We start from the raw sequence: 23243 nt of genomic DNA on the forward strand, positions 1-23243 counted from the left end.
TTTTTTTTTTCTTTAGGTTAGGTAAGGTTTCTGATTTTAGGTTCTGGTTTTGCTTAGGGTGGGAGGCGTAAGGCTTTTACCATTTGATGATTAAGGCAGACGCGTATTCGTATTGGGTTTTGGTTGTGTTTTTTTTTTTTTTTTTTTTTTTTTTTTTTGAGAATACGTTTGGGTTGGGTTTGTTGGGTATTTGCTTAGAATTGATGTTGGGCTTTTTTTTGGGCTTTCTTTGTTACAATTTTTTTTTTTTTTTCAAATTCTCTGTTACATTTTTTTTTTTTTTAGATTTTAGTTCAAAATTTGTTTGGCATAAAAATTTTGAGGGTGTTCCATATTTTGGTTAGGGTGTTCCTATTTTTTTTTTTTTTAAGGGTAAACAAATAAAAACATTTAAATTATTATATATAATTTTTTTTTTCAAGTCAGGGTGTTCCTAGGAACACCCTGAACTCTAAGTGGCGTCGCCAGTGTATACGTCAATAGTAACGTATATATTGCAAGTTGCACGAGTTATAATTTAGTGGTGTGGTCTCCCCAGTAGCCACGAGTGCTGAAACCTTAAGTGTCATGGACAACTCCTTTAGATTTTTTTAAAATCAACTTTGATGGAGCCAATTTCAAAGAAGAAAAAAAATCTGGGATAGAAGTTATCATTCGCAACTCTTAGGGACTTGCGATTGCCTCTTTATCTCAACAACTACCACACTCTTTTCAAGTTCGGGATATAGAATCTATAGTTGTAGGTCAGGCTCTTGAGTTTAGTGTAGAGATTGGGGTTAAGCGAGCTATGTTGGAAGGTGATTTCAAGGTGATCATGAAAGCATTGGTGGAGGATGGGTATTCAGCTAGATGTTTTTTTCTATGTTTTCAAATGAAATGAGCTATATCCTTCATCAAAAGTATTGAGATGCATTCATGTTGGTCTCTTATGCATACAAGACCAAGTAACAGATAAACCTATCTTGCTAAATGTTGATTTTATGTTTTCAAATAAAACTCTTCAACTCTCCACCTCAAAATAACCTTAACCTGCATATTTTATCAACACTATTGTAGAAGAGTCGTCAAATGTTTTTGAAATTAAGCTTGAAAATTGTTCCACAAATATTGTTACACTTTATGTGATGAAGCTAGATAAATACTAAAATATACTGGTTATGTATAAATGAATTGGCATCTTCTCATGCACAAAGTGCTTGGGGGTCTAGTGGGGAAAGGGTCTGAGCTACGGGGTTATCAGCATGTTGTAATTATCTCTAAAAAAAAAAAAAAAGTATGTATGCACACTTTCTCAGGAAAAAAAAAAAAAAGTATGTATACACGTGCCTAATTGAGAAGGGCTATACTGGCCTTAATATACCTAATTGTGACTATGTATCTGTGTGTTTTATAATTTATTAGAATAAGTAAGTTGTCTGTGTGATACACGGATAATGTTGTAATTTTTATTTAAGATGATTTTGAAGAATATTTACATATATTATAGCATAATTGTTATATAAGTTTGTTAGTATTGAGTTCATCATAAAGAGCAATAATTATAAATTGCATACACATATTAGTTATAATTATTTAATTTAACTAATAAATAATAAAAAAATAAATATAAAAAATATTATAAAATAAAAGTTAATATAAAATATGTCTTTCTTTTTCTCTTTAATTCTACAATTACGGTACACTTATAGATTGTAATTGGAGGCCTCCCCTCCAATTATTCTTATCAGTGAATTGGGTAGTCAAAATTACGTGGTTTGGGGGTTGAAGACCTGTTAGTCATTGATGAAACGCTGCATTGACTATGGACTATGGACTGTGGACTCTAGACTCTGGAACATGGAACTTTATTACTGTATACAGTATACATTGAACATTATTGGTCCACTCCGTTCCATTTTTTCTTTCATAATTTCAAAAAATATCCTGGGAATTTATTTTGGTTAGAGGATTCTCCTCCACTTGCCTTTAGCAGCCTTACATCATGATGCTTCATTATTATAATTGAATGAAAGTTTCCTCTTCCAAAAAGGTATCCTGGGGAGGGCCCCCGTGTGAGAAAGTAGGGAGTGTGGTAGGCCCAATTAAACATTTTCCCATATGAAATGCAATAGAGGATTCTAGGCCCACCCCGTGTGAGGGAAGGATATGTGATAGACCAGACACTACTTTTTGAGTCATGGCCGATGTAACAAGGACCTCATGGACATCTGCTACAGTTCGTCGTCTGATATGTGTTTGAAGCCTTGAGGGATTCTTTTCAATAGCTTCTTGGGGTGTGTTGGTGAGAGTCTACACACATTCGGATAATAATAAATATTTAAGTATTTGACTGGTTCTAAATATTTTCATTAACAAAAACAAAGAGAGAAAAAGACCCAAATAAACGAATTTTTTTTTTTTTTTTTGGTGAAGAAAAATGGGGGCTTTTATGGTTATATTATACCTCCGGGCAGAGTGCCGATCTGACTTAAGCTCCAGCCGTTCTCACCAGACCGTGTAGGGAATCAACCCCACTAAGGATGCCCACCAACAATTGGCTATGGAGGTGACTCGAACCCCAAACCTGACAAGTAGGGGACAAGCTCCTTACCATTGAACCAACCAACGTGTTGGTGAAAATATTCATTTATAAATTCTACAATGTGAGTATATAAAATGTTGAATACAGTAAACAAAATAATGACCAAAATTTCAAAGTCTTACCCTAAAAAATGTCATGGCAGGATTACACATTGACTTTTTATGACAGTGTAGGACAATGTTTTTTTAACCCAAATAATTTAAAGAAGTTTTAAAAAGTCATAAAAGAAAACAATAATATCTCTTTGAAAATCATGAAGTCTAAAAATATATTAAACAAATTGTATAAACAAACTGTCATATATTAATTTTTTTAAATATAAAGTGGAATTACGCAAGATTGTTTTAGTCATTTTTATATAATATTTATGACTAAATAAAATTTGAAAAAAAAATTGAAACCAATAAAATAAATGAGTAGTTGAAGCTTCAAACTATTGTTTATATTACATAAACTTTAATTCATTACTTTTCTTAACAAAGTTAAAATGTAATATATAAAAAAAAAAGTTGAGTACAAACAAACTCAGAAATTATGGGTGTTTTAATGAATGTGAAAAACAACCATCAAGGTTGACGGCTAAATGCAATTAGAAATGATAGCCAGTATGGAACAATATTGATTGAGGGAGATCAGAGATTGACAAATCGGGTATCAACAATATTAAGGTTAAATCGTTTGCAACAGAAATTTCACTAATTAATTTTATCAATTTAGATTAATTTAATTGGAGAACAGAAATTTTCATTGTTCTTTGCCATGTCAAAGATATTTCATATCGCTATAGTTGGTGCAGGTATCATGCTTAAGAGCTCATATTATCATTCAATATTGATACCAACAATGAACCATTCACAAAGGGATAAATTGATTGTTAAAGTATCTATTATCTATTATATGAGGTTAATTATGCAATATTCGATTATGCATTTTATAATGTGAAGGAAAAAAATGATAGGTTAATTGGGGAGGGAAAAAAACAAAAGGAGAGAATGATTTTATGTAGTTAAAATGAAATAAAACAACAGATGTGGCTGTTGATCAATTATTGATCTAGATTCGACTGAAATTAAGGTTTTTATGAGTTGAGTTCTTATTATGTTAAAAAAAAAAAAAAAAAAAACCATATACGTTAAAAATAATGATGTATATTGCATGTTGCGCAAGTTAGAATTTAGTGGTGAAAAAACTTAATCATCAATAATCATTTGTTGTTTTATGTTTTTTCTGGCATGTCCTATGATAGGCTTAGGCCTTACTTTGTTCCTTAATGTTTTCTTGCACTAATAAGATCCTGGTTTACCCCAAAAAAAGAAATGCTATGAAGCGTCTTTGGAAATATACTTTATTGACTAGGGTGTGCATATTTCATCAAAGATAAATAATATATAAAAAAAATAAAAAATAAAAAAATAAAAAATAAAAAAAGAAGAAGAAGAAGAAGAAGAAGTTGAAGAAACAAATCAAATGATAAAATTATCAATTATAACTTTGATTGGAATCCTTATAAAGAGTTACGTGCTTTTGGGGTGAAGAGCGAAGACCTAGTATTCTTTGATGGTCCCCTATGTGCTCCCTGTTGTTTTCTTTTCTGTTACTATTTCAATAGTGTCTACTTCTCATATTTCGTCAAGTTGGTCCCCTATGTGCTCCATGTAACACGCTTTGTTACATGGGTACAAAGAACACTTTTACTTTTTTTGAATTTAAAGGAGCACGTTTAATTGGTTCACACAACTTTTGCCACACAACTAGAGGTGAGTTGTGTAATTGTTTACGGTCTTAGCATTTTTGTTTTTGCACAAAACCTCCCAACCCCATGGCCCATGCCACTTGCAAAGCATTTTTTTTTTTTTTTTTTTGTCCTTTGTTTTTTAGAATAACTTGCATAAGGGCTTGGTCTTCCATATTTGCACTTAAAAATGAATTGATCCATTCCTCTACAGCAGCTTCCCGAAAAAGACTTTCTTGTGACATGCAAAACACAAAAACTGATATTAATTTTTGTATTTTAATGTGACTTTTAAAATTTTAGATTTAAGGTTATTATTTACATGATTTTAAGTACATTTATTAATATTTTTCTAGTCAAATTAGAGTCATGTCATATATAGTAGGGTATCAATTATGATCTCTTTTAACATCTTTTTCTCGTCAATCAAGTTTAATAGATTTCAGTTTAATAAAAATTTATAGACTTTTCTCCTTTATTTTTCTAGTAGATTCCTAGGAACTCTCCTTGTGAATTCAAGAAAATAAAAATTTTCTTGAGAAAGACGTATTTTGTTTCTAATTACTTTCTCCCTGCCTCAAAAATTTATCCTTTATTATATGTGTTTGATATTCTTGATAGTTTGCTGAAGCAATAGCAAAAAAAAAAAAAAAAAAAAAAAAAAAAAAACAATAATTTCATTCATTAGTCCTTATACCACACAATCATAGATTCCAAATAGAACAAAAATGTCTACCACAAAGTAGTTTAGATGGTTATATTTTATTTCTAACACATTAGTAAACCCTAGAGAGAGATTAGACGTGGGATCCATAGGGATTTCAGTCTGCAGTAGTAGGATTGGTTAATACCTTTAAGAGTCTATTGACTTGACTTAAAACTCTTTCTAATTTTATTCCTTTTTTTCTCAATCTTACAACAAAATATTTTGGACTTTTACAAATTGTAATATTGTCCATCAATACATTGCAATTGACCTTTGAAAATTAGAGAATTACATATAAGATATTTACTTATAGTTTCATATATTTTTCCTTCTACCATGATATATTCCCCATAAACCACAATGACAAAATTAAAATCAATGTCAAGTCCTTAGCCTATGTAATACTTAATTTCTTAATTTTATTATTTTATTGGACTCCAAAGTAAAAAACTCTTTATAAATACTACATATTACTCATTATACATATAACTCAACATATAATATAAACATCTAAAAACACCGCTTCACTCAAAAGATCAAGATTATGAGTTTGGGTGCAACTATATTATAATAATCACTCACTTTTTTTACTATGATTCAACATTGGAGTGTTTGAGTTATAGTTTTCAATTTAGTGTGTTTAAATGCTTTATTTTGAGAACAAATCAGGATCAAATTTTATTTTTCGAGTAACAAGGCTGAGTAGCATTATTGTAAATATTTTGAAAATCATGGACCTACGTAATTTGACCAAAAACTCCATAAATGACAGCTGGTGGGACCCTTTTTTTCTTCCTTTCACATCCTTTCTTTATTTTTCTGTCTCTCTTTTTAAAAACTTGTTCCTGTTTAATAACTCTATTGTGCAAGTTAAATGCATCATCACTTAAAAGAAAAGAGAAATGTTAGTGACATACACTTTTGCACAATTTTGTGTCATAACTCGCCACATGGTGAGTTGTGATTGGTTAGACCGTGTCTCCACATGGTCCACTAATATACTCTACCCAATCACAACTCGTCATGTGGCGAGTTGTGGCACAAAGTTGTGCAAAAGTATGTCTCACTAGCATTTCTCGAAAGAAAAACACATACACATCAGTTTGATAATTATATGTCATCACTTAAAAACTCATTCCTATTTAATAACTATATTTTTTCACTTTTGAAAAATATGTTGGCTGTTTCTTTCCTAATATTTCAAAAATATCAGTTTAATTATAGACTTCCTAGTCACCCAAATAAATGTGGAACTTTTTTTTTTTTTTGGTTGTTGTTGAAACCCTTTGGATCAAAGTTTCCACAAAATCTTCAGCAAGATGAATTGGTCAACGTCCCTCTCCCCCCACCCATACGGCTGACCAAGCCAATTTATTTTGGATTTGACATTTACGCTTTGTTTTTTATTTTTTGGCATTAATATTTTCTAGAAAAATAAGTTATTTTTCAAAAATATTGCCTATAAATTTTTTTTTATTTTCACACAAGATTAAATGAGTTAGAAAATGATCTCCTAATTTCTCTTATTTAACTTGCAATAAGATAGAGCTGTTTTCAAAAAACAAAAAAAATTAGTTAAAAAAAATCTCAAAAAAATAAGCCATACTTTTTAGGTTGACCAAATAAAATTTTCCATTAATTCATTTTTTAATACTACCAAAACACTAAAAAAAAGTGAAGAAATATCTTCGCACGAGATTTTCCATTAAAATAAACGGAGTGGGAGAGTTTATTCTTTTTTTTTAGAGGGAGAGTTTCAACTTATGATGCCCACTCTTAATTATTGCCCTTTATCATTTGATCAAGATATCAATTGGTTTTTTATATATGCAGGAATAAAACCCTAAATCTCTTATTCGATGATAAGACCTTTCAAGTTGAGCTAATTGGAAACCACATATACAGTACTAGCCTCATCATGACTCTCTTTTTTTATTTTGTGTATAGTGTCATAATTCTTCATTAATGGAAAGAAAAATTAATTTAATGAATAACAAAATACAATTTATAAACATTCTTATTTTTAAAAAACTTGTAGGAGAATAGATTGATAGGAAAAGCCATGAACGGTAAAGTTTTAGGCCCCTCCACCAACAACAAAATGGTTTCACCAACTACTAAAATATCGATATTTTTCTAGTGGAAATTGGGCTTGAAATTATCTTATTTTTTGGTGCAACGAAGTGGGAGAAGTGAGGAAAAACTGAAGTGTGGCAACTAGCAACTGATAATGAATTCATGATTTTTTTTTTCCTTGAGGGATGTAGTGAGGACTTGATGTATTTTTTTCTTTTCTATCTATTTCGAATACATCATCTCTTGTATATTGGTCTTGTGATCATTTTGACATATATTGTACTTATATTCTTTTATATTGATGTATGTTGCTTCGCATACCCTTACATGTGTTGTTTCTTTTCTTTCTTTATACACATGGTTCTTATTACTTATATGCAATCTATTATTTCTGTTTCATACTAAGATGCCTTGATGAGTTTTGTTTAAAGTGTTTCAGAAATACAGGTTGTCAAAGTCTACTTGCTATAAACTCTCTTCTTGCAAAATTTTTCAAGAGTTTGTGTTAGGATAGATTTTATTGTATTCAACAAGTGAATATGAGTTGAGTGATTTATGACTTCTCTCATATTTCATTTGTTTGTTGTGATTTTGTCATGGATTGCCAAAAGGGGGGATTGTTAGGACATATGTGTTTCACATGATATGCTTATTAAAAGAAAAATATGCAAAGAAAAATAAAAGCAAAAAGATCAAAATGCTTTATATATGATTACAAGCGTGTATTCTAGGAGATGTGGGAGTTATAGGATGTACCTCGAAGGTGATAGTCCCCATTAAACAGTTATGATTGTGTTTGAGTTAAAGTGATTTTCTCATATCTCAAATCATCATAACATGTATACACTTATGTAATCTTGTGATGTTTTTCACACACAACACGCAATAATTTTTGCTACTCTTGATACATGTGTAGGTAAAATATGATTTGGCCATCACAAGGTTTACATGTGTTAATATATGCTAACTAAACTGTCTTAACTTGTTTTTGAAATATAAAATTGGTTAGACTTGTTTAGTGTGTGTGTGGGTGTGTGTTTTGGGATCTTTGTGCTTAACATGTTTCTTGCTAAGAGATGTTTTTAAGAGGTCAAAATGTTGTTTAGATCCTTGGTTGAGTTGCATGTTTGATTGCATTCATATCAATGTTTTTCTCTTCTTGAAAAACTGTTTTTAAGCAATCTCGATAGCTTCTTAACTCCTTTCGATACCTAGCTTATCTATCGAGCACTTCAGTTGCTTTTTATCGTAATCTCAACACCTCTCGATAGTTAGGTGGATCGATTGAGAAAATTTTTGTCCCTTCGATAGCTCCTCGACAGCTACCTCAATCCATCGAGTTTGTTTTACTGTGGACACCTATGTACACCTTCTCGATAGCTGCATCTGTCAAAACTTTTAAAGCTTGACACCTCTCGATACCTGCTATCGTTCGAGAATTACTAAACCTCTCTATATAAGGTCAGCGCGATCCAATCTTCATTTTCCTCGATCTCTCTCGATCTGTCTGTGTCCTTTCACCTCCCAAACTTCTCTGTCTCACCCCAAACTTCACCCTAAGTTGTTTTTGGCATAGATCAAGTGTTTATTCACTGGTAAGATTCCTAAATCCTTCATTCTTCATGCATTAGACCTAGGTTTTTGGTTTTTTGAAAAATTTTGGGGTATTTGAAAAATTTATGAAGTTAGTGTGAAATTTTTGGGTTGGTTTTTGTGAAAATGTTTTAAAATCTTCATGGTTTGCATCCCATGTGCATTATAACTATATTTTCATGCATTTTAATGTGTGTTGTATATGTTAAACTGCTTGTGTGTTGATAGGTTTGGATTAGGTTGAGCCCATGATGCAATTACCTTTGCACGTCACATTCTCATTCATTTTCATGCATACGTCCTTTACATTCGATATATTTTTGTATACTTGAACTATTTTGGAACTTTTCTGAGTGTTTCTTTCTTCTGTGATTAGGGCGATCGATAGTTTACTCCATGTTCGACCTTTGCTAAACGTCCTAGATTCATGAACATGGTTATGAATTTTGTTCTACATCCTCTTTCTCATTATAACTCTATTACCAAGCCTCGTACTTGATTTTTGCTTTCTTTGTTAGAGCATCTCACTGTAGATTTTCCCTCTCATTTCATTCTTTCTATCATAGATGTCTATAGGGATACGACAACTCGTGATAAGCTCATCTTCCTTTTAGCTATCACAAGGATTTTACGCCATTTTTCTGTTCCTCTTCCCATATCAGACCACTTTCACGTTATGTGTGCCATTAACGCCGCTACTGTTAAATAGAGTGAGGCGCAATTTCGTTCGAGGTGGTCTGGGTTTGCAGCTCCTCCCACTTCTTCTACTCCAACCACCTTTACTCCCTCCACTTTTGCGAAAGGTGTGACTTTGGATGCGATCATGGCACAGCTTCAGCACATGAATGCTCACCTAGACACTTTCACTAATGAGTTGTGTTAGGTGAACACCTGTGTCAGCTGTATTACTAGACGGCAAGCTTGCCTTGGTGGCTTTGTGGAGTCTCCCTCTCCTCCTCCCGAGGCATCCGAGGACGATGATTGTTCCGACGATTATGATGATGATGAGGATGGAGATGCTAGCTCTTCTAGCACTAATAAGATGTCTACTTGACACTCTTACCGCTTGTCACTCGTGACAAAAAAGGGGATTAGTTTTGGTTATGAGAGTAGTCATACTTAGGGGGAGGGTTAGTATAAGAGATTTTTTTTAGGAGGAGTGTGTACATTGAGGGATGTAGTGAGGACTTGATGTATTTTTTTTTTCTTTTCTTTCTATTTCAGATACATCATCTCTTGTATATTGGTCTTGTGATCATTTTGACAAATACTGTACTTATATTCTTTTATATTGATGTATGTTGCTTCGCCTACCCTTACATGTGTTGTTTCTTTTCTTTCTTTATACACATGGTTCTTATTACTTATATGCAATCTATTATTTCTGTTTCACACTAAGATGCCTTGATGAGTTTTGTTTAAACTGTTTCAGAAATACAGGTTGTCAAAGTCTACTTGCTATAAACTTTCTTCTTACAAAGTTTTTCAAGAGTTTGTGTTAGGATAGATTTTATTGTATTCAACAAGTGAATATGAGTTACGTGATTTATGACTTCTCTCATATTTCATTTGTTTGTTGTGATTTTGTCACGGATTGCCAAAAGGGGAGATTGTTAGGACATATGTGTTTCACATGATATGCTTATTAGAAGAAAAATATGTAAAGAAAAATAAAAGCAAAAAGATCAAAATGTTTTATATATGATTGCAAGCGTGTATTCTAGGAGATGTGGGAGTTATAGGATGTACCTTGAAGGTGATAGTCCCCATTAAACAGTTATGATTGTGTGTGAGTTAAAGTGATTTTCTCATATCTCAAATCATCATAACATGTATACACTTATGTAATCTTGTGATGTTTTTCACACACAACACGCAATAATTTTTGCTACTCTTGATACATGTGTAGGTACAATATAATTTGGCCATCACAAAGTTTACATGTGTTAATATATGCTAACTAAACTGTCTTGACTTGTTTTTGAAATATAAAATTGGTTAGACTTGTTTAGTGTGTGTGTGTGTGTGTTTTGGGATCTTTGTGCTTAACGTGTTTCTTGCTAAGAGATGTTTTTAAGAGGTCAGAATATTGTTTAGATCCTTGGTTGAGTTACATGTTTGATTGCATTCATATCAATGTTTTTCTCTTCTTGAAAAACTGTTTTTAAGCAATCTTGATAGCTCCTTAACACCTCTTGATACCTAGCTTATCTATCGAGCTCTTCAGTTGCTTTTTATCGTAATCTCAACACCTCTCGATAGTTAGGTAGATCGATCAACAAAGTTTTTGTCTCCTCGATAGCTCCTCGACAGCTACCTCGATCCATCGAGCTTGTTTTACTGTGGACACCTATGTAGACCTTCTCGATAGCTACATCTGTCGAAACTTTTAAAGCTTGCCACCTCTCGATACCTGCTATCATTCGAGAATTACTAAACCTCTCTATATAAGGTCAACGCAATCCAATCTTCATTTTCCTCGATCTCTCTCGATCTGTCTGTGTCCTTTCACCTCCCAAACTTCTCTGTCTCACCCCAAACTTCACTCTAAGTTGTTTTTTGGCCTAGATCAAGTGTTTATTCACTGGTAAGATTCCTAAATCCTTCATTCTTTATGCATTAGACCTAGGTTTTTGGGTTTTTGAAAAATTTTGGGGTTTTTGAAAAATTGATGAAGTTAGTGTGAAATTTTTGGGTTGGTTTTTGTGAAAATGTTTTAAAATCTTCACGCATTACATCCCATGTGCATTATAATTATATTTTCATGCATTTAAATGTGTGTTATATATGTTAAATTGCTTGTGTGTTGATAGGTTTGGATTAGGTTGAGCCCATGATGCAATTACCTTTGCACATCACATTCTCATGCATTTTCATGCATACGTCCTTTACATTCGATATATTTTTGTATACTTGAACTATTTTGGAACTTTTCTGAGTGTTTCTTTCTTTTGTGATTAGGGCGATCAATAGTTTACTCCATGTTCGACCTTTGCTAAAGGTCCTAGATTCATGAACATGGTTATGACTTTTGTTCTACATCCTCTTTCTCATTATAACTCTATTACCAAGCCTCGTACTTGATTTTTGCTTTCTTTGTTAGAGCATCTCACTGTAGATTTTCCCTCTCATTTCATTCTTTCTATCATAGATGTCTATAGGGATACGACGACTCGTGATAAGCTCATCTTCTCTTTAGGTATCACAAGGATTTTACGCCATTTTTCTATTCCTCTTCCCATGTCAGACCACTTTCATGTTATGTGTGCCATTAACGCCGCTACCGTTAAATAGAGCGAGGCACAATTTCGTTTGAGGTGGTCTGGGTTGGCTGCTCCTCCCACTCCTTCTACTCTATCCACCTCCGCTCCCTCCACTTCTGCAAGAGGTGTGACTTTGGATGCAATCATGGCACAGTTTCAGCGCATGAATGCTCACCTAGACACTTTCACTGATGAGTTGTGTCAGGTGAACACCTGTGTCAGCTGTTTTACTAGACGGCAAGCTTGCCTTGGTGGCTTTGTGGAGTCTCCCTCTCCTCCTCCCGAGGCATCCGAGGATGATGATTGTTCTGACGATGATGATGATGATGAGGATGGAGATGCTAGCTCTTCTAGCACTGATGAGTTGTCTACTTGACACTCTTACCGCTTGTCACTCGTGACAAAAAATGGGATTAGTTTTAGTTATGAGAGTAGTCATACTTAGGGGGAGGGTTAGTATAGGAGATTTTTGTTAGGAGGAGTGTGTACATTGAGAGATGTAGTGAGGACTTGATGTATTTTTTTTTTCTTTTCTTTCTATTTCAGATACATCATCTCTTGTATATTAGTCTTGCGATCGTTTTGACATATATTGTACTTATATTCTTTTATATTGATGTATGTTGCTTCACATACCCTTATATGTGTTGTTTCTTTTCTTTCTTTATACACATGGTTCTTATTACTTATATGCAATCTATTATTTTTGTTTCACACTAAGATGCCTTGATGAGTTTTGTTTAAAGTGTTTCAGAAATACAGGTTGTCAAAGTCTACTTGCTATAAACTCTCTTCTTGCAAATTTTTTCAAGAGTTTGTGTTAGGATAGATTTTATTGTATTCAATAAGTGAATATGAGTTGAGTGATTTATGACTTCTCTCATATTTCATTTGTTTGTTGTGATTTTGTCACGGATTGCCAAAATGGGAGATTGTTAGGACATATGTGTTTCACATGTTAGGAACATATGTCACTATTTTATGTAATTGGCTAATCCTTTGACAAAACGCACTTTACTTATAGTTGGATAGATCTAGGATGTTTTTAATACTTCAAGAAACTTTGTTTCAAGTTCAAGTGTTAAAGTCATGGAAGTCTGTCCAATATTCAAGTACAAAAAGTGTTGTTCATTAAATCTCGACAGCTAGCATCTATCGAGCCTTAAAGAGTTGTTCCAGCCCGTGGCTTGACAACAACTCGTCAGATAGGGTATCTGTCGAGGTTTATGAAACTCAGAATTTTTGATATGTTTTTCATCCAATTCGTGATTGTATGTTTGGACTTTTTTTTTTTTTTTCCTCACAACTTTAGACATATAAAAGGATTATTTTAAGGGTCGTAAATAATGACACAAGTTGCACAAGTGTTGTGCAAAGTTTGTTCAAGCAAATTGTGACCGGAGATAGAATTTGCCCTAATTCATCTTTCTTGTGAAGAAGCTGATGTGTTTGTACACTATAGAGTTTTGTATCCAAGGAGCTTCTTGATCGTCATTGTGTGATGAACTGATGAACTTTACAGCCAACAACCTTCTCTAGTTGGCGATTGAAATCGCGTACTGGGATCCACATAATTGGCTAGTCACGTATTAGCAGCCGTGCATTAAAAAGAACAGATTGTCATTACAGAACAAGTCCAATTAGGTATTGAGGTAAGAGTTCAATTGTAAGTTGGTATAAGGTACTAAGATTCCTTTACTTGTAACCGTTTGTTGTGGTAATAGTGGATTCTCGATAGTGGTAACCTTAAAATCACCCGGTGGGTTTTTTCCGTGTAGATTTTCCCCATTCGTAAACAAATCACCGTGTCAATTTAATTTTCGCTGCATACATAGTTTAATTAGTGATTTTGTTTTTGCTACCACGCGTTTTGCATGTTAATTTGATTAATTAATAAACTTGGCTAATTAATCAATTAATTCATCACAAGGGATCAATACATTTTTGGCCTATCAGTTGCCAATCAAGATGCTCTAATCTTTAACAATTCTGGCAGTCTTACCATTGATGATTATGGGAACTTGAAAATTTCTTACAATGGGAGTCTTTCTATTGTACTATATTCCGGACAAGAAGCAAGTAATGCAAGTGCTGTTCTACTTGATACTGGTAATTTTGTGCTGCGCGAAACGAGTTCAGAGCGACAATTGTGGCAAAGCTTTGATTATCCTACTCATGCACTTGTGTCAGGAATGAGACTTGGAGTTGACCGGAAAACGGGACATACTTGGTCTCTAACATCGTGGAGAGGCGAGCTGGTACCTGCAGTAGGGCCTTTTACCCTTGGTCTGGAACCTAACCTTAAAAATCGATTGGTCATCTTGTGGCGCGAGAGCCCCTATTGGACTAGTCCTAATGTGCATTTCAGCTCAACTCCAATTGGACTAACAGGTTATGGCTACCAATTTAGCTACATATTGAATGAGAATGAAACATACTTAAATTACACTGGTGAGGAAGAAAATTACACAGCACAAGTTATACGACCACTACTAAAAACAGATTACCTCGGAAGACTTTCTGATGAGTTTGTCACTCTAGTTGATTGTACTAATATTTTTAATCATCAAGGATGTAAGGCGCAGTGCAGGAGTCATGATGATACATTTACTCCAGTTTCCAGTTCCATGAAGGATGGATTCAAGTTTGATGAAAGTGACAACCTGATCCATAAGGATTGTGAGGCGAAGTGCTTCCACAATTGTTCTTGTGTTGCTTATGCATCTACAGATCAGGTTGCCCAAACTGGTTGTGAGATTTGGAGCACAACGAATAGATTTATTGGATTTTCAAATCCTAATGCACGGACAATATACTTCCTTACTTCAGCACTTGGTAAGAAGTCTACTCCATGGTCGACCTTTTTTTTTTCTTTTTCTTTTTTTGTAGTAAACATGGTCGACTTAATTATTAACATTAATCCATATAATTGATGTATTACATGTACATGTATTGGTAACCTAGCTGCTTGATATAAAAAGCTAAATCAATGAACTATTTTGTTGAGGACATTGTAAAAAATAGATAAATACGCATTGTTGATGATTTCTAAGCTAATTGAAATGTTTGTTCTCAAAAAAAGGTTGAATATCAGCCGTAAGCTTTGTCTTTAGTAGATTGTGAATCATCCGAATCTGTAAATGGTTCCCGTTAAGAGATTTGCGACTACTTGTTCTACATCTAAAATACTAGCAAAACATAAACAAGTCCAATCAGTATTATTACGCAGTTTTTTATTTTTATTTTTTAATGACCATCCAATTTTGGGGGTTATTTGGGTCAGCGTTGGTATTTCGGAATATTCTGTTGTTTTTGGAGCTTTCAATTCTTTTGATCATTTTGAAGATATAAGGGCTATTTAAGTTATTACGAAGTTATTACGAAGGTTTTAGGTATTTTTATAAATTTTTTTTAATAATATTTAGATGGAGGAAAAACAATTCGGTAGTTACCTTTATAATACCCATTTAAAATGTGTACATAAATAGCTATTTTCTTAGAAGAAAGTATATAAATATATAGGGCTTTATCTATTAAACTCATTTATTTAATTGAGCCGGTTATAACTTACTAGTGGAGGGGTGGGTGGGGTATAATAGGTTTGGATGAGATATTACTAATTTACCAGTTACCACCCTTTTATGTCCTAACTTAAAAATGAGGATATAATCTTAAATTTAAAACCCTACTTTTGAAGTCCGAAGTAAAATATTTTATCTGTCTTCTATAATTTTGATTTCTAAAGCACTAAGTAGTCCATGTATATATATATATATATATATTGTGTGGAGAAAAGTAGTCCATGTATCTTGATGCATATAGTAAATGAAAAATATATGAAAAATGAATAGATGGATAATATAGCTAGTAGAACATTAACACTTTGTTTGTCGATGGATGTAGCAAAAATTAAAGAAAACAGGAAGGCAAATAGGTCGCAAGTGACCAAGTGGTGGATATGGCTCATCGTGGCAGTAGGGGGACTTATTATGACCTTCTTTTGCTTCTTATTCTATGCACGATGGAAAAAACACAGAGTAGAAGGTAGTCGATGCTCTCACTATAGCTTTTTTGAATAACTTACAGATGTTGCAAGGACAACTCTTTAAGTCGTTTTTTACATGTATGTTAATTAGGGGAGAGAAAGAAGAAACAAAAGATGCTCATTAAAGAACTTGGAGGTAATGTAAAAGCTTCAACTGTAAATGGTGAAGAGAATCAACAAAATAATGATGAGAAAATCTTCAGCTTTGAAAGCATTTGTGCTGCTACAAGTAATTTCTCAATTGAAAATAAATTAGGAGAGGGTGGTTTTGGACCAGTTTCCAAGGTTAGCTCTCTCTCTCTCTGTCTCTCTCTCTCTTAAAATTTGATCCTCTCTTTTTCTTTTTGGTTGTAAATTCGAACACCTACGTATTCAATCCATCTGATCTACAACCATGGGCGGCTCTACACTATTCTCAGGGGGTTCAAATGAACCCCCTGACTTCCAAAAAAAAATTATATATAAAAAATATTTTTTTTAGTTTAATACTATAATTTTTTTCTTAAAAATATATTTGCACACTCTGACTTAAATTTTATACACCCCTTATTACAAGTATTTTCAACTCTAAGAATAAAACGTAAGTGTTTGTGAATTGTAAGTGTCACTATTTTTTATAAATTTATATTATGTGTGTGAGTGTGTTTAATATTGATTATGTGCATTACTTTTTATTATAATATTATTTGTGTGAATTATGATGTGTGTGGATGTTTGTGTGTACATTATAATATAAATATATATATATATATATATATATATATAATTTAATAATATTGATTATGTGCATTACTTTTTATTATAATATTATTTGTGTGAATTATGATGTGTGTGGATGTTTGTGTGTACATTATAATATAAATATATATATATATATATATATATATAATTTAATAATTAGGAAATAGATATGGTTTGTTACATGTGTGTATATTGTTATCATGTTATAATAACTTTTCGTTATAAAATTAGTAAAATTCAAGAAAAAAAAAATGTAAAGTTAGTGATTGTCCAAGCATTTGATTGGTTAAGTAGACACTAGTGTATAATTTTATGTATGAATGAGTGTGGTTGTGTGCGTTAATAATTAATACAAAGCCAATGAATTTAGTTTAGTCATTTAGTTTAAAATATTTTTATAAAAACAATAACAAATAGATAATAAAAAATGCATAAAAATAAAAAATGTTAGATAAACTTAACAAAATAAAATGATAATAGGCTCATAGCTACCCACATTGACAATAGATACTTATAATGAACTATTATATAACAATTCAAAATTTGAATACTTGTAGAAGGAAATTGTAAAACTTCATGTATTATTATTATTATTATTATTATTATTATTATTTTGTCGGTAACTCGACATATTCAAGTTCTTTTTTTATTAAAATTTTTTAATGAACCCCCTAAACAAAATTCCTAGAGTCGTCACTGTCTACAACATAGCACTTGAGCTGAGACCAGGGGCTATGTAGAATCTTGATAAAATAAAAATAAAAATTAAATAATGTAAGTAGAGATTGAGTTAAGTACATTTTTGTAAAATATGACTAACACAATGTACTTTTAGGGTATATTACCTAATGGGCAAGAAATAGCAATAAAAAGACTGTCAAGATGTTCTGGGCAAGGCTTGGTAGAGTTCAAGAATGAAGCTATTCTCATTGCCAAACTCCAACACACTAATCTTGTTAAGCTTTTGGGGTTTTGCATTCAAGATGAAGAAAAAATACTAATATACGAGTACATGCTCAATAAAAGCTTGGACTTCTTCCTCTTTGGTAGGGCATATGTTCATTATTACTACAAAAAATTTTTTGTTCTTTTATATAAAACTAATCAAACAGTTTATCATTTTCTTGCTATTATTTTTCTGATGTCCGACTCTACTAAAAAGCATTTATTTAATTGGAAAAAATGCTTCAACATCATTGAAGGCATTGCTCAAGGTCTTGTTTATCTCCACAAATACTCAAGACTACGAGTAATTCATCGGGACTTAAAAAAAAAGCAACATTTTGCTTGATGAGAAAATGAATCCAAAAATATCTGATTTTGGCATGGAAAAAATATTTGGGATAAAAGAAACAAAAGGAAACACCAATTGAGTTGTTGGAACATAGTAAGTATGTCTTTCATTTCAAGCAAGTATAATTTTATTTTATTTTCTAGTGTGTGTGTGTGGGTGAGTATATATGTGCTTATCCATACACTAACCTTCATTGGTTAATTATTACTATCGTGGTTATATGGCTCCAGAATATGCAAGGAATGACCTAACTTCCATGAAAACTGATGTATTCAGTTATGGAGTTCTACTATTAGAAATTGTGTGTGGCAAGAAAAACAATAGTCGCTCTCACTTCGATTATTCACTCAACCTAATAGGATATGTAAGTTTCTCACTTATCATGTCTAAACCTATATGTGAAATTTTGAAGTTTATAGTTGACATTGTATGCACCACTCGACATATGATAGGCATGGTAGTTATGGAATGAAGATAAAGGTATGGAATTAATAGACTCAACAATCCTAGATGAGTCATGCCCTGTATCCAAAGTATTGAGATGCATTCATGTTGGTCTCTTATGCATACAAGAACATGCAACAGATAGACCTACCATGCTAGATGTTGTTTCTTTTCTTATAAATGAAAATCTTCAACTATCTCCTCCAAAAAAAACCTGCATTTTATATCAACACAATTGTGAAAGAGTCAGAAGTTTCTAAAATTAAGCCTGAAAATTGTTCAATAAATAATGTCATAGTTTCAGAGATGGAAGCCAGATAAATACTAAAATAATCTAGTTAGGTATGAAATCTAGTATGTATGGAAATGCCCCTATAACAAGGGTTGTACCTGATTATGACTACACTACAAAAAACGCGGGTTTGGGCCACATTTGAAAACGCGGCCTAACAAGGGCCATAGACCCATTCTTAGGCCGCGTTTGGAAGGTGCGGCCATAGACCCCCCTCGGTCTATAGTCACGGGGTTTGGGCCACATTTGAAAACGCGGCCTAAAAAAACGCGGCCATAGGCCAAATGGGCCTATGGCCACGTTTTTCGGACCTAAGGCCGCGTTTTACAAACGTGGCCTAAAGCCCTTTTTTTTTGTAGTGCTATACAATCATGTACCCATCTGTTTAGTGATTTTATTATGATTTTTAATAAGGGCTATATGATTTATTACAGTGATCTTTCTTATTGTTGTAAGCAATGACAAGATTGTTGGTGCTTTGTGAGTTAACTGATTTAATTGGATTAGCTTGATTAAGATATGTATCACTATTGCGTCTTATTCTATAATGATAAATGGTGAATCCAACCTCTGTAAGGTATTATAGATGGTATTATCAATAACTCTACTAACAAAATATAATAGATGGTATTATCAATAACACAAATTAGAGATATTACCTTTTGGTGGAAACCATTGTAAGTGGGAATCGAGATCCTACCTAATGTATAGCTCTCATCAAGCATTAAATCCACCTAAAAAACGAATATCTTAATAAATAAATAAATAAATCTCATTATATATATATATATATAACCGAAACCTTTGAAACTCCCACAATTTTCCACGTCAGCACAATATTTAAAAAAAAAAATTATTGATCAATTTAAAAAATTAAATTAAAAACTCTTTTCACTCAAAAAATAATTATTTTTTGATCAATTTAAAAAATAAAATTAAAAATTCTTTCACTCAAAAACAAAACTGGGTGCTTATTTAAAAAAGAAAGAAAAAAAGAAAGGCATTAGACAAAAATACAAACTCAGCTTGAAAACACGATTGGAGTCTGCAAGAGAATACACAGGAAACCCCAAAATTGAAAACCCTAGACCCAAATCCTTCTTCTTTGTCTCCCCTCCCATCTGACCGGATGATGCTTATCTTTAAAAAGAAAAAAAGAAAAAAAACATTAGACACAAACACAAACTCAGCTTGGAAACATGATTGGAGTCTGTACGTAGGAAACCCCAAAACTGAAAACCCTAGACACAAATCCTACTCCTTGGTTGCCACTCCCATTTGAGACAATCTCTTCCCGGCAACGCTAAACGATCAAAACCCTGCTCTATAAAAAAACAAAAATTTTGATTTTATATACAAAATTTTGATTTTCTATTTTCTGATCTATTAGATAAAGAGTTTTTGTGTGTTTTTGTTGTTGGAATTCTAGATTTTAATTTTCAATCTTGGAATTCAATCTCAAAGTAAGCAAAAATAGAAATACATGTTTGATCTGATTCTCTCTCTTATATACCTACCTATACATACATATAAGTTTAGATCTTTCAATTGATTTTTTGTTTGTTAAATGGATCCTCTATGTTTGTATTTAAACAATACGATTTTAATAATTCAAACACTAACCCAAGCTAATTCTTGCATTGTTGCAGCGGAGACTAGCTTCTGAACTACTAAATGTTCTATTGGCTTGGCTATCAGCTATGTTTTGATGATTGCAGGTTATCAGTAAATGTGCACATCATGACCACTTCATTAGAGGAGGAGGAGCAACAATAATTGTGCAAAACAGAGAGGAAAAAGGTTTAGATATTTACTCCTTCTAGGTATAACATTATTTGGTTTCATAGTATTGTTCGTTACATATTTACATGTCCGAAGCTAAATACAAGAAAATCTTGTGTGTTTGTTCGTTACATATTCCAGCACTAATTCTTGCATTGTTGCAACAAAGACTAGCTTTGGAACTGATAAACCTTCTATTGGAATTTCAAAAAGTGGAGGTATGTTAAATTTTGATTACCATATGTTAAATTCTTTTTTACCTCATAATATCTCTTATAATTAGTAATTTATTTGAATTATCGAACCCTACATGCTTAGGCATGCATCTATATGACAAATACCTAAAAGAGGTATTGTATCATGTTTGGAATTTCACCTCAGTATCAGAGGATGTAGCTAACCAGTGCCTATAATCTCTTTTTGATTTGTTTCATTTGTTACTCTTTTATTTTCTCAGGGCTCAAACTCAGACCCTATCCTCTCTCTTTAATCTCAGCCAAATCCATCACCACTCTCAATTTGCTTCTGTCGCTAATGTTGCATAAGGTAATGTTTTGTATTCAATTATTTATTATATAATATTTTCTCAAATTTAGTTAAGTGTTTTGAGACTTAGAGCAATTCTTTTCTTAGTGCTATTTGGTTACAATTTAGATGTCATGGAGTCAAACTTAATTTGTGTTGATAAGATTGTTGATTGGTCGATTACAATTATGCTTGATGCTCTATTCATTCTCTAACATGACAAAAGCTGTAAACTATACTTATCAAAGTTGCGTCAATGAATTTATGGTTGTAGGGCTTCTTAGTTGGTGTTCTTTAAATTGTGGTTAGCCCATGATAGGAAACTTGATGGGATCTGGAATATGAATGATTAATTTTTGGGTTTACGGTTTGGTTGTTGCTTTAGTTAAATTTATATCCCACAAAATTTTTCTGCCAAAATTAAATGCAAATTGGATTTTGGGTATTGGGTTTTTATGTGGTCTTTTAATAATGTGAGTGATTCTAGGCATATACAACCTACACAAAAGATCAACCTAAGGCAGCTTGTTGAGGTAAAAACAAAAACCTTTGTTGTTGGGGGCATAACCACATAAATAAATTGTTGTATTCGTTATGTTTGTTTTCATCTTTAGTGTCATAGTTCTGTTCTTCTTCTTTTTTTTTTCTTTTTTTTTTTCTTTTTTTGAGAAAGAAACTGAATAATATTATTAAAAAAGATCAACTAAATCAGCTTGAAATACTGGAAAAAGTTGTGGTAGAATGTCCTCCATCTACACTAAAAAGTTTGGAATATTAATAGCGTATCTAGCCAAACTATGAGCAACAGAGTTCTATTTTGCTATATTGGTAGTTCTATCAATAATAAGTTGTGCAATGTGATATTGGCATCACTATTTTTTACTTTTTTCGGTACCCTTGCAACTTCTTGAAACATACAAATATATATGCATTATTTAATCACACATCCCTATATTGTGCAATGCTTGAATGAATTTTTTAGAAGTTTTCTACTTTTATTTGTTATTGGCCAGAATTTGTGACTTTTTAAAAATGAATGGCAAATGTAGTAGGCACCCCCAAGGTTTTTTCCCTTTTAACTCACACCCTTTTAATTTTCATTATTAAATACCCATCTTTTTACATATTATCTGCATCCTTATTTATTTATTTATTTAGGGTTATTTTTTTGTTTGGAAGACCACACAGATTTTGACTTTTTCCCCCCCTTTTGGATTGTTTTTTTGTTTGGAAGATTGCACAGATTTTGACAACACTGGCAAGCCACAAAGCTTTTGTGAACTGCACTCAGGCATGCCTTTAGTTTTGGTTTGACATAAACTTTTGAAACAAATGCCATAAATATCTTGATTTGTGGCTTTTGTATTCTTAATGTTTGAATAAAACCATATAGTACAATTTAAACATGTTCCACATAAGCTTTTGAGGTCTCAGGTCATGTTGTATTTATATATGGCAAAAAATAATACCATTTTTCACCTTAGCACAATTCATACTAGTATTTAATTTATAACTTGGATATATTGAAGTTCTTTTGTGTGTGAATAATTTATTTTTTTATTTATTTCTGAATTTCATGATGAAAGCCAATGGAATACTTATTTTTATGAAGATTATAGACATATTGAACGTTTTTAATAATTCAATAGTTGGGGTGGGGTTATTATGAAATTTATTGACATTAAGAGTGTTTGGTGTTACATTGTAAATCTTTGATGAATTGGTATAATTTGGTGTTATACTTGATACTAATTTGGTGAATAATTAAGTAGCTTGAAGAAGTTGAGAAAAGAGAAAAGCCTAAGAAATGGAGGAAATAGATTCTTGAAAAGCATTGGATAAGATGTAAGCACAATTGTATATTTATTCTATTTACTGGTTCTATTGAAATACTTATTAAACCAAATGTAAGAGCACATTATGATTATTGTAATATATTACTTTATAATATTTGTATTTATCTCATTTTTAATGATTTTATGTGTAATATTTTGATAGTTTCATCATAATTACATGTTTCATCTTATATTAGAGCCAATATAGTTTTCAATAATTGAAATTAGAGAAATGTTTAAGCCTAAACATGTTAACATTTGATTTAAAACAATCCCATGCATCGCACGGGTTAGCGACTAGTTTATTATTAATAGCCTAAAGGAACTTGCACCC

The 23243-nt window shown here is 32.2% G+C and overlaps 1 long non-coding RNA gene and 1 pseudogene across 1 annotated transcript; both read left to right on the forward strand.

Moving 5' to 3' along the window:
- Positions 1-12096: 12096 nt before the first annotated feature.
- Positions 12097-18796, forward strand: LOC112006401 (G-type lectin S-receptor-like serine/threonine-protein kinase SRK; annotated as a pseudogene).
- Positions 18797-20469: 1673 nt separating this feature from the next.
- Positions 20470-22916, forward strand: LOC136066597 (uncharacterized). The gene is made up of 3 exons (XR_010628109.1): positions 20470-20590; positions 21007-21095; positions 22847-22916. It is a non-coding gene; the product is annotated as an uncharacterized LOC136066597 (long non-coding RNA).
- The last annotated feature ends 327 nt before the right edge of the window (positions 22917-23243 follow it).

The sequence above is a fragment of the Quercus suber genome, unplaced genomic scaffold (genome assembly GCF_002906115.3).
Source record: "Quercus suber isolate HL8 unplaced genomic scaffold, Cork oak 2.0 scaffold_40, whole genome shotgun sequence".
NCBI lineage: Eukaryota > Viridiplantae > Streptophyta > Magnoliopsida > Fagales > Fagaceae > Quercus > Quercus suber.